Source organism: Oncorhynchus masou, chromosome 8, assembly GCF_036934945.1.
Source record: "Oncorhynchus masou masou isolate Uvic2021 chromosome 8, UVic_Omas_1.1, whole genome shotgun sequence".
NCBI classification, from domain to species: Eukaryota; Metazoa; Chordata; class Actinopteri; order Salmoniformes; family Salmonidae; genus Oncorhynchus; species Oncorhynchus masou.
Window position 1 is genome coordinate 45,791,305 of NC_088219.1, and position 12,296 is coordinate 45,803,600.

Below are 12,296 nucleotides of genomic sequence, written 5' to 3' on the forward strand. Positions count from 1 at the left end.
TGGCCTGAGGGCAAACACTTTCTAGTAGGCTTAAATTGAAGATATGGCTGATAGGAGTGGCAGAATCACCCGCTATTATCCTCAGTCATTTTCCATCTAAGATGTCAGACCCTGGTGGCTTGGCGTTGTTCATAGAAAACAATCATTTGTTTACCTCTTCCACACTCACTTTATGGAATAAACAATTACAATGCTTGTCTTTCATAACACTATGTGTCATGTCAGCGTTTGTTGCTGGCATGTCATGCCTAAATTTGCTAATCTTGCCAATGAAAAAAATCTGTAAAATAGTTGGCAATATCAATTTTGTTGTGGACCAATAGACTCAATGGATGATAGAGCCGAGTTTGCCTTTTTGCCCAAAATTTCATTGAAGGTGCTCCAAAGCTTTTTACTATAATCGTTTCATAGTGTTGTTTCTTCTTCTTTTTATTCAGGTCAGTCACATGATCTCTCAATTTGCAGTACGTTTGCCAATCGGTTGTGCAGCCAGACTTATTTGTCATTGCTTTTGCCTCATCCCTCTCAACCATACAATTTTGCAGTTCCTCATCACACCATTGGTATTTAACAGTTTTTACAGTAATTTTCTTAATGTGTGCATGGTTATTAGTGACTGGGATAAGCAATTTCATAAATGTGTCAAGTGCAGCATCTGGTTGCTCTTCATTACACACCACTGACCCAAAAATGGCTAGTATATTGTAATCACTGCATCCATTGGATTTCTTGATAATGCTTTGAAGCAAATTTCTGCAGCATTAGTAAATATGTGATCAATACATGATGACGATTTAATTCCTGTGCTGTTTGTAACTACCCTGTTAGATTGACTGATGACCTGAGCCAGGTTGCAGGCACTAGTTACAGCTTGAAGCTTTTTCTTGAGTGGGCAGCATGATGAAAGCAAGTCAATATTTAAATCACCCATCTCTGTTGACAACACTGTCATGAACCTTCTGTGAGGATCCAAAGTATCAGGTTACAGTGGGCCAATTCTACAGCACCCTCTCTCTCCCACAGATGGGGAGAGGTATGAAGTTGGACAGTTTTATGAAGGTCAGAAATACTTTGCAGAAACTCTGCCTTTGGGCTTTGCAGGATTGAGGGTAAAGAACCCTTTTGCTACAAGGAGATTCCTCCCAACACTATGACATCCAAAAGTGGAGAATGATACAATATTCCTGACACAAATAAGGTGGGAAATGGTGGGGGAATTAAAGAACAATCATGTTGAATTCATTACTAATTTGAGATGTAACTAAGGACAGTATAACAAATTAACTGTATCTCAATCTGTATATTTCCCAGTTATCAGATTTACATCTAAATGTTGTGGATTTAATATGATTAAATATGAAACTATTTGTGAGAAGATGAAATGTGATCTTATCCTTGTTTTTTGAATTGTTTTTCATATGAAGTTTATCCAGTCGGTGGCCACACCCACATGAGCACAGACATTATGCCAAAGGTAATGGAACCACCCTTTTGCCAGGGTGTATAAAAGGACCGTGACGAAATTCACATCAGACCAGAAAATGTGGAGCTGTGGCCACATGTTGAAATGGTTTCCTTTTAAATTGAGACCAGTACATTGCCGGGTTTCTATGGGAGTGTAAAACGGTTCTAGCTGTACCCTGAATAATCAACCATTGGGACCAGTACACGGACGGTATGCCGGACAGGTAAAATAGTTAGACTCTACATTACACCAACGTGATCGACAGAGTGAGCTGAAAGGTATGAAATGGATAGAAACTCTGAAACTCGAAGAAGAAGAAGAAGACTACACAGGAACATTCAGTCTGCAGATGTTTAAGTACTTTAGTCTAATAAACTCGACCTAGAACCACAGTGGTAATCCATTCTAATGAACACTTCCTCTGGAAAATCAGGTCTAGCAGACACTCCAAGACAGAGAAGCTACAGCTACAGCTACAAAAGACATTGTGACCTCTGGGGACAAACAAGAGACTTCTGTCGAACTACTCTCCCCAGACAGGCCGGTGATTTCAGAAAGACAACAAAGACATACAATCGTAAATATGTAAATTGCATTTCAAAATCCAAATGAGCAGTTTTAGGGTTGCAAAATATCCATATTTACGATGACCGTATGATTCAACTGTACAGTTGAAGTCGGAAGTTCACATACACCTTAGCCAAGTACATTTAAACTCAGTTTTTCACAATTCCTGACATTTAATCCTCGTAAAAATTCCCTGTTTTAGGTCAGTTAGGATCACCACTTTATTTGGCTTGATGACAGCTTTGCACACGCTTGGCATTCTCTCAGCCAGCTTGATAAGGAATGCTTTTCCAACAGTCTTGAAGGAGTTCCCACATATGCTGAGCACTTGTTGGCTGCTTTTCCTTCACTCTGTGGTCCAACTCATCTCAAAGCATATCAATTGGGTTGAGGCCGGGTGATTGTGGATGTCAGGTCATCTGATGCATCACTCTCCTTCTTGGTCAAATAGCACTTACACATCCTGGAAGTGTGTTGGGTCATTGTCCAGTTCAAAACAAATGATGGTCCAACTAAGCACAAACCAGATGGGATGGCTGATGAATTCAGAATGCTGTGGTGCTCATGCTGGTTAAGTGTGCCTAAAACTCTAAATAAAACACTGACAGTGTCACCAACAAAGCACCCCCACACCACCTCCTCCATGCTTCACGGTGGGAACCAGACATGCGGAGATCATCCGTTCACCTGCTCTGCGTCTCACAAAGACACGGCGGTTGGAACCAAAAATCTAAAATTTGGACTAATTAGACCAAAGGATAGATTTCCAAAGGTCTAATGTCCATTACTTGTGTTTCCTGGCCTAATAAAGTCTATTTTTATTATTGTTTCCTTTAGTAGTGCTTTCTTTGCAGCAAATCGACCATGAAGGCCTGATTCATGCAGTCTCCTCTGAACAGTTGATGTTGAGATGTGTCTGTTACTTGAACTCTGTGAAGCATTTCCAGGAGGGGGCTGAGAACGCACCCTTGTGGGGCTCCAGTGTTGAGAATCAGCAGAGTGGAGATGTTGTTTCCTTCCTTCACCACCTGGGGGCGGCCCGTCATGAAGTCCAAGACCAAGTTGCACAGGGTTAATGAGCTTGGAGGGTACTATGGTGTTAAATGCTGAGCTGTAGTCAATGAACATTATTCTTAAATAGTTATTCCTCTTGTCAAGATGGGACAGGGTAGTGTACAATGTGATGGCGATTGCATCGTCTGTGGACTTATCGGGGTTGTATGCAAATTGAAGTGGGTCTAGGGTCGCAGGTAGGGTGGATGTGATATGATCCTTGATTAGTCTCTCAAAGCACTTCATGATGACAGAAGTCAGTGCTATGGGGCGATAGACATTTAGTTCAGTTACCTTAGCTTTCTTGGGAACAGGAACAATGGTGGCCATCTTGAAGCATGTGGGAACAGCAGACTGGGATAGGGAGAGATTGAATATGTCCGTAAACCCACCAGCCAGCTGGTCTGCGCATGCTCTGAGGAAGCGGCTAGGGATGCCGTCTGGGGCAGTAGAATTGCGAGGGTTAACACGTTTAAATGTTTTACTCACGTCGGCCACGAAGAAGGAGAGCCCACAGTCTTTGGTAGTGGGCCCAGGAGAGGAGGGATCAAACGATAAAAATAGTAAAAAAAGTATTGTTATTTCGACCAATCGATTGCTCAAAACCCTATTTTTTTTCCATAGATAGACACAAAGTCACACTCAGAAAGTATTCAGACGACTTGACCTTTTACACATTTTGTTACATTACAGCCTTATTCTAAAATGGATTATAAAAATTAACCTCAGCAATCTACATACAATACCCCATAATGACGAGCGAAAACAGGTTTTTAGACATTTTTGCAAATGTATTACTAATTAAAAACAGAAATACCTTATTTACATAAGCATTCAGATCCTTTGCTACGAGACTCGAAATTGAGCCCAGGTGCATCCTGTTTCCATTGATCATCCTTGAGATGTTTCCAGAACTTCATTGGAGTCCACCTGTTCTAAATCCAATTGATTGAACATGATTTGGAAAGGCATATCTATATAATGACAGTACATATCAGAGCAAAAACCAAGCCATGAGGTCAAAGGAATTGTCCGTAGAGCTCCAAGACAGGATTGTGCTGAGGCACAGATCTGGGGAAAGGTACCAAAACATTTCTGCAGCATTGAAGGTCCCCAAGAACACAGTGGCCTTCATCATTCAAAAATGGAAGACATTTGGAACCACCAAGACTCTTTCTAAAGCTGGCTCCCATGCCAAACTGAACAATCATGGGAGAAGGGCTTTGGTCAGGATTGTGACCAAGAACCCGATGGTCACTATGACAAAGCTCCAGAATTACTTTGTGGAGATGGGAGAACCTTCCAGAAGGACAACCATCTCCGTAGCACTCCACCAATCAGGCCTTTATGGTAGAGGAAACCTGACACCATCCCAACGGTGAAGCATAGTGGTGGCAGAATCATGCTGTGGGGATGTTTTTCAGCGGCAGAGACTGGGAGACTTGTCAGGATCAAGGCAAAGATGAACGGAGCAAAGTACAGAGAGATCCTTGATGAAAACCTGCTCCAGAGCTCTCAGATTCTCAGACTGAGGCGAAGGTTCACCTTCCAACAGAACAACGACCATAAGCACACATCCAAGACAACGCAGGAGTGGCTTCAGGACAGGTCTCTGAGTGTCCTTGAGTGGCCCAGAAAGATCCCGGACTTAAACCCGATCGAACATCTCTGGAGAGACCTAAAAATAGCTGTGCAGTGAAGCTCCACATCCAACTTGACAGAGCTTGAGAGGATCTGCAGAGAAGAATGGGAGAAACTCCCCAAATACAGGTGTGCCAAGCTTGTAGCATCATACCCAAGAAGACTCGAGGCTGAAATCGCTGCCAAAGGTGGTTCAACAAAGTTCTGAGCAAAGGGTTACTTATGTAAATGCAATATTTATTTAATAAATTAGCAAACATTTCTAAAAACCTGTTATTGCATTGTCATTATGGGGTATTGTGTGTAGATTGATGAGGGTAAAACAATGTTTTAATACATTTTAGAATAAGGCTGTAACTTAATGTGGAAAAAATCAAAGGGTCTGAATACTTTCCAATGGCAGTGTACGCAATGGGGAATTGATATACGCTAACAATCAAACGCAAACAATTCACACAATGAAGTTATGAACCAATGAATGTTCACAAATTGGCAGGAGAGAGTGCATTCTGGAGAGAGAATTGCATTGTGTATCTGGGAGCATGGACAATCTGACATCTGCATTGACCATGCAGCATTTACGGTGATATGGCCTCAGCAGAAGTCAGGGAATTCATACGTATTTCGCTTCTCGAAGCAGTGCAGAGCTGTTGTCAAGGAAGTGAGTTTGTGTTTATACAGAATGTACCGCTCTCCGCATTGTTACAACATTTGGGAGGCACATGGCGATGCGGCACAGAGCCTCTGCATGCCCCTGGAGGCTCCGCAATTGCACCACACCTTCCAGATGGAGCTTCCGACCACATTTTCAAATGAAGCATAAACTGGCTTTTAGGCTAGGCCTCCACGATGGATTAGTTCACTGTAATGGGCACGAATATATAAATATATATATATTTGTTACAGCTCGACTAAAATAATCTCGGTCGACCAACAGCCTAACGACCAAACAATCGACCAATCGACTAATTGGGGTCAGCCCTAATACACATAGATACAAATTAGTACAGAGGAGATGGGGTGGCCTCTGGTGCACATAGGAATTACTAGTCAGAGACAAAACATTGAGGTTAGAGTGATTGGATTTCAAAGTACCCGAGTGATGGGATATCCGGGAATGTTTTCCGGGCTTTGCCCAAATCGTTGGTGACTTGGCTAACCACTGGTTACTATAGCTGCTGCTCCCCGTGTGACATGAGAGCACACACACAAACATACACGCTTGTACGCACACACACAGATGAAATGAGATGCTCATAAATACACACTTCCTCACTCTTTCTATCATGTGGGTCATGAACACACACACATTCTCTGTTCTTGAAGTGGCTGTCCGCCCTGGGGCCTGAAATGCTGTCGGTTCCCTCTAGGCTCAGGTCAAATGACCATCTACAAATCGTGCGCTCTGCCTGATTGGCAAGTGGTGCCATTGGTGGACAGCAGATGATTACTTGGTAGGACGTAGGGTGATCATGCATTGATTGTGTGTGTTTGAAAGAGACTTTGTGAAAGTGTGTGTGTGTGTATGCGTGTGTACGTACGTGCGTGTTTGTGCGTTACATGTCTGAAACCTGAACAGAGAACAATGGGAAAAGCCACTGGCGTAGGTACAGTCAAAACCACTCAGAGTCAAGGGTTCAGCATGCCCTCTATCCTTTCCTGTCCTGTACCTCCACTGCTTTCCATTGCTACTCTCCCGAAGCATTTTCCCTACTGTGATAATGCAGAATATAAAACTATAACAACTGACTTCCAAACAACATGTATACTGCATTATGATGACCCCCACCGAACAGCAATCCTCTGTTGTCTGAAAAAACATCCAATGGTGCCGACAGTGTACCTTGTGGTGCGCCAGGCATACAGAATGGATCTCTCTCCATTCAATAGACTTCACTGACATGGCAAGTTAAATGACTTATATTGTCAAAGTACACATATAACAAAAGTGGTCGGACCAACAGCAATAATAAAACAATAATAATAGTTGTGGATATGGAATTAACATTAAAAGCAACTGCAACAACAATGGTAATGAGAATAAAAATGTATAAAAGCAATATTATTGGCCAACCAACTGAAAAGCCTCATGGTACCAAAAAATAATAACTATTGTTACGTTTCAGCTTTTTACTGGCTGTTCCTCGGGTTGTGGCAGGAGACCACACATTTTGGCTTTTCAACCCCAAAAATAATAGATTTTTCTTAAATTCTTCTCCAATTCTTTGTAATGAATGATAATTTGGGGAAAGTAAGATTCTCTTAAGTATTTGTCACAGTTAATAGGAAATGCAGCTCTGTCTCTACCTTTCCCCAAGGGGCAGAGTGAGCTGATGTAAAAAAGGTATCTCTCGCTCACGCTCTATCTCTCTCCACTCTCTCTCACACACACACACACACACACACACACACACACACACACACACACACACACACACACACACGGGTCTCACCTGAGAATGCAGTAGCAGCTGTGGGCCCCTGAGGAGTGGCGGCAGAAGCCGAACCGCTGCTTGCTCTCGATATCTGTCAGCACAAAGGTGAAATTCTGGCCCATTTGGCTCACCAACAGACTGCGCCACACAGAGAAGGGGGGAATCAATCGATCAAATTTATCCATAAAGTACTTTTTACATCAGCAGTTAAGACCAAACAGGAGCAGGAGCACATTGAGAAGACAGAAGTAGAGTTGGAGAGGGAGCAGGAGGAGAAAGAAAGAAACAGACTGACAAGACAGGACAGAAACAAAGAAGCATTTTCAGACATGGCTATTAGTTTAACCCAAAGTGGTGCCCTTTAAAGTGCTTTCTAAATAAAGCTGTCATTAATATTGCTAATATTTATAATGATAGTAACACTAGCATCATCTTTACACATGTAGAGTACACAGTCCATTAAGGAGGGCTGGTGGCTGAGTGTCTGTGCTAAACCCTACAGAAGTGATTGGCCGTCTGGATGGCTTGGCAGTGTGTCACACAGATAACTATACAGCCTACATATTCCACATGTTATTGTGTTACAGCCTGAGTTCAAAATGGATTCAATATCACCCATCTACACACAATACCCCATAATAGGATTGAATGATGGGTTAGCGATATTTACTGGGATTTATCACCCAAAACCACTCCCCTTTCCCCGAGATAAATAACTGTGAGAAACAGGTAAATGATAATTAATTATTGATATGAATATCATGGCGTGAAATGGAACTGTGATGATATGTGATGTCTAAATCTGGCTTCTCAGCGTCCTCTACGTGATGAATCAATGCTCAGGGTGGAGAGAGACAACCCATCTCAGTTTGGAGCGCAGTTCACAATGCATGCAGATCTATCATCTCATCATAGTAACTTTTGTTCTTGTGACAGGTAGGTCCACATTTGCTGCAGCACCTATGCTACTGTAATATGTTTTATTTATCCGTTATTTTACCAGTTAAGTTGACTGAGAACACGTTCTCATTTACAGCAACGACCTGGGGAATAGTTACAGGGGAGAGGAGGGGGGATGAATGAGCCAATCGTAAACTAAAAAATATATATACAGTGGGGCAAAAAAGTATTTAGTCAGCCACCAATTGTGCAAGTTCTCCCACTAAAAAAGATGAGAGAGGCCTGTAATTTTCATCATAGGTACACTTCAACTATGACAGACAAAATGAGAAAAAATATCCAGAAAATCACATTGTAGGATTTTTTATGAATTTATTTGCAAATTATGGTGGAAAATAAGTATTTGATCAATAACAAAAGTTTCTCAATACTTTGTCATATACCCTTTGTTGGCAATGACAGAGGTCCAACGTTTTCTGTAAGTCTTCACGAGGTTTTCACACACTGTTGCTGGTATTTTAGCCCACAACCACAACCTTAGCAAATGGAGTCCCATGCAGGAAAAGCTAGACTAGAATATTGTTTTTTTTGCATTTCTTATACCAATAGACTATTCAAAGAGGGATGCAAGCTCTTTTTCGCTGAATGTTAAATAAAGCAGCCTTTAGAACTCACGGGTAGTTTGAAAGAAGAGCGAACGCATGATGGCGTTAGGCTATAGAAGTCAAGTGAAAGCCCTGCATCTAATTCTACTCCTATATTATTCAAGGATGTCATTAGAATGAAGATAAAGACAACCTACTAATTATACAAATAGACAAATCTACACAAGAAAATGTAAATAACATTCGCTAGCCTATATTTGTAACTTTGTAGGCCACATGTGCTGCACCAGATGCAAATCACATGACATTTTATTGGTCACATACACATGGTTAGCAGATGTTATTGTGAGTGTCGCGAAATGCTTGAGCATCTAGTTCCAAAATGCTTAGCAATAGGCTTGGGGGAAGTCGTATTCATGGTCGTAGTGCTGATAAGTTGACATCGCTCTGATATCCAATAGGTCGGCAGGTACCCTAGTGGTTAGAGCTTTGGGCCAGTAACCGAAAAGTTGCTAATTTGGATCCCCGAGCAGACAAGGTAAAAATCTGTTGTTCTGCCTGAGCAAGGCAGTTAACCCACTGTTCCCCGGGTGCCGAAGATGTGGATGTCAATTATGGCAGCCCCTCGCACCTATCTGATTCAGAGGGGTTGGGTTAAATGCAGAAGACACATTTCAGTTGAATGTATTCAGTTGTACAACTGACTAGGTATCCCCCTTCCCCTTTCCCAATAGTTCTTCCCGGCTGTGTGTATTAACACTTAAGATTTTCTGGGCTAACAACGGAAGAAATAATACATGAATAAAAAAATCCTTCAAAGTTTCCTAAGGACTCGAAGCGAGGCGGCCCTCTCTGTCGGCGGCATTTCTATTTACCGCACGTTCTCGTCTGCTTTATCATGGTTTGAACGAAGTGCGTAATTCCGGTCCATATAATACAATATAATGCAATACAGTAATACTTTTCACACTCAAAAGGATTTGCCTACTGCAGCTAGTTTAATTTATTCACCCAAGAAAGCATTAATTTGTAAAAAATGTCAAAAAACAATTTCCCTTTGTCATTGTGTGGTATTTTGTGTAGGCCAGTGACAAAACATCAAAATGTAATACATTTTAAATGTAGGCTGTAAATGTGGAAAAAGTCAATGGATGTGAATATTTTCTGAAGGGACTGTAGAAGCCTAGCGGACAGCCTCTCTCCCCCATGTCTAAGAGGTCGGAATAATGGGTAGTGTGTGTCATGCTCTTGTGTCACCAAAGGCTGGGTCAGTGTGTGTGTGTGTGTGTGTGTGTGTGTGTGTGTGTGTGTGTGTGTGTGTGTGTGTGTGTGTGTGTGTGTGTGTGTGTGTGTGGAGATGATAGCCAAGCCCCCCCCCCCCCCCGGTCATTGGCAGTATAAACAATGTTTCTCAACATGAGCGGGGGAGAGACAGACACAGGAGGAAATGTCAAACTGCTTCACACACACCGCTTTCATCCCCCTCGCTGCCTCCCTGTTATCTGGAGTGAGCACAGTCAATGTGTGTGGTTTATTATACCTCCTGTAGATGGCAATAGCACTCAGGGACTACACTAGCACAGTGTTCACTTTGTGTGGAGAATCCACACTCCACTGGCTTCCAGTAGAAGCTTGGATCCACTACAAGAGTGTGGTACTTGCCTACAGAGCAGCAAGAGGAACTGCCCCTCCCTACCTTCAGGGTATGCTCAAACCCTACACCAAGACCTCTGGTCTCGTTGCCCTCCCACCCTTACAGGATGGCACCTCCTGCTCAGCCCAGTCAAAGCTCTTCGCTGTCCTGGCACAACAATAGTGGAACCAGCTTTACCCTGAAACTAGGACAATAGAGTCCTTCCCATCTTCCAAAAACATCTGAAACCCTACCTCTTCAAAGAGTATTTTTTTAAATCCCACAGCACCAGCCCATTGCACCCCCTCCTCACCTGAAAATAATAATAAAATAAAACAAAAAGGTTTTGTGAACTACATTCGCACTTTACTTTTTTTCTCCTTACTAGCACTGACTGCTGATAGCTATTGAGGACAAATTAAGGCCAAATGTACTTAATATGACTGAGATATGTGGTTGTTGCACCTAGCTATTATAAATGAATGTACTAACTGTAAGTCGCTCTGAATAAGCGCGTCTGCTAGATGACTCAAATGTAAATGGAGCCTCTGTACATGTGTAAAACGTGAGAACTTTGAGTTTGAAAATAACCTAACCACCTCTCTGTCAAGCTTGCAGAATAGGTCAAGTTACTGTGTAGCTGTTGAGTTAAGTCACGTGAGCCATCAGACTTAGAAATTATCTTGATGAACTATAGTACTTCTTTACAAACTTCCATAGGTGTAAAGGCTCCTTTGTTTTGTCATCAAAATACATCAGGCATCTTCATTTGTTCCATCATCGTTGTACTGTTTTCATTAGGTCACCAGAAGATGCAGACAGATCCCAGAACAGCCTGTTCGCATGGGGGACCATCCTGGCCTATACCCTGTCTTCCATCTATTCATTGCAGAACACAATGATTATCTACAGGGCAGACTATAGGCCTCTGCATCTCAGAGGCCAAACACAATACACCATTCTTGGTTGGTGACCACTACAAAGGTGTCTTCGAACAATCACACAGTCAAACACATAAACATAGGCCCTACCCATTGACAACCCCTACTAATTGGTTTTCGGGTTGAACCGCTACAGTCTGTGGGGAAAGCAATAGGACAGGGGTGATGTGCTGCCAGGACTTAGTGTGGGTGAGGAGTCGGGCTGCAGGGTTTTGAACCACTATAGAGGGAGCTTGTGTTGATGCCAGAGAGAAGAGTGTTATGAGTGAATGAGGGTTTTAGTCCCAAGCCCGGAGATGGAGGACATCTGGAGATGTTGTGGAGGTGGAAGAATTAGGTTTTGTATGTGGTGGTCGAAGGAGAGGGTAAAATCCAGGATGATGCCATAGTTGCGTGCGAGGGGGTTAGAGAGAGACAGTGGGGTCAGCAATGGTCAGTGTGGATTGGTGCCTTGTCTGCAGAGAGAAATGTACAAACAAAATATAAGATGCAATATATCTAAATCAGTCATATCCATACCGTAATTTGCTAGACACCTTTTCCATATTCACTGCCCTCTTACACAATACCTTTTGCCTAGTAGAATGTGGTGACGTAAGAATAGTTATTCAGTAAATGACAAAGACTTGGCTGTCCAAGAAGGTTGGGGTTGGGTAGCCACCACCACCACCCATTAAATATTGATAAGTTGGTTAATTACATAAATAATGAACTAAGTGACTGCAACGGTAAATCATCAGGTTATCAATGAAGCATTGACATATCTAACGTTAGCTAGCTAGCCAGCTATGCTGAGTTCATCCAAAATAGCTAGCAATGCTAACATTAGCTAGCTAAAATGTAATGCAGTCCCCTCAATCTTAACTAGCTAGTCAATCTGGCAACATCACAATGATGACAAAAGGTTTTCCTATTAATTATATGCCTCCGGTCGTTGTGATTCCAAACCATTCCAAGCCAATCGCGAGAAGAACTTTCAGTTGGGCATCAGTCTTCTGAAGAATGTTCAAAACGTAATGTGTAACCCATGAATAGCATGTCCTTTACTTTTAATAA

General features: G+C 42.3%; 1 pseudogene; it reads right to left on the bottom strand.

Annotated features, from left to right (window-relative positions):
• The window catches only part of LOC135543832 (DENN domain-containing protein 1A-like), a 161,739-nt pseudogene that overhangs the window by 80,414 nt on the left and 69,029 nt on the right, over positions 1–12,296 (bottom strand).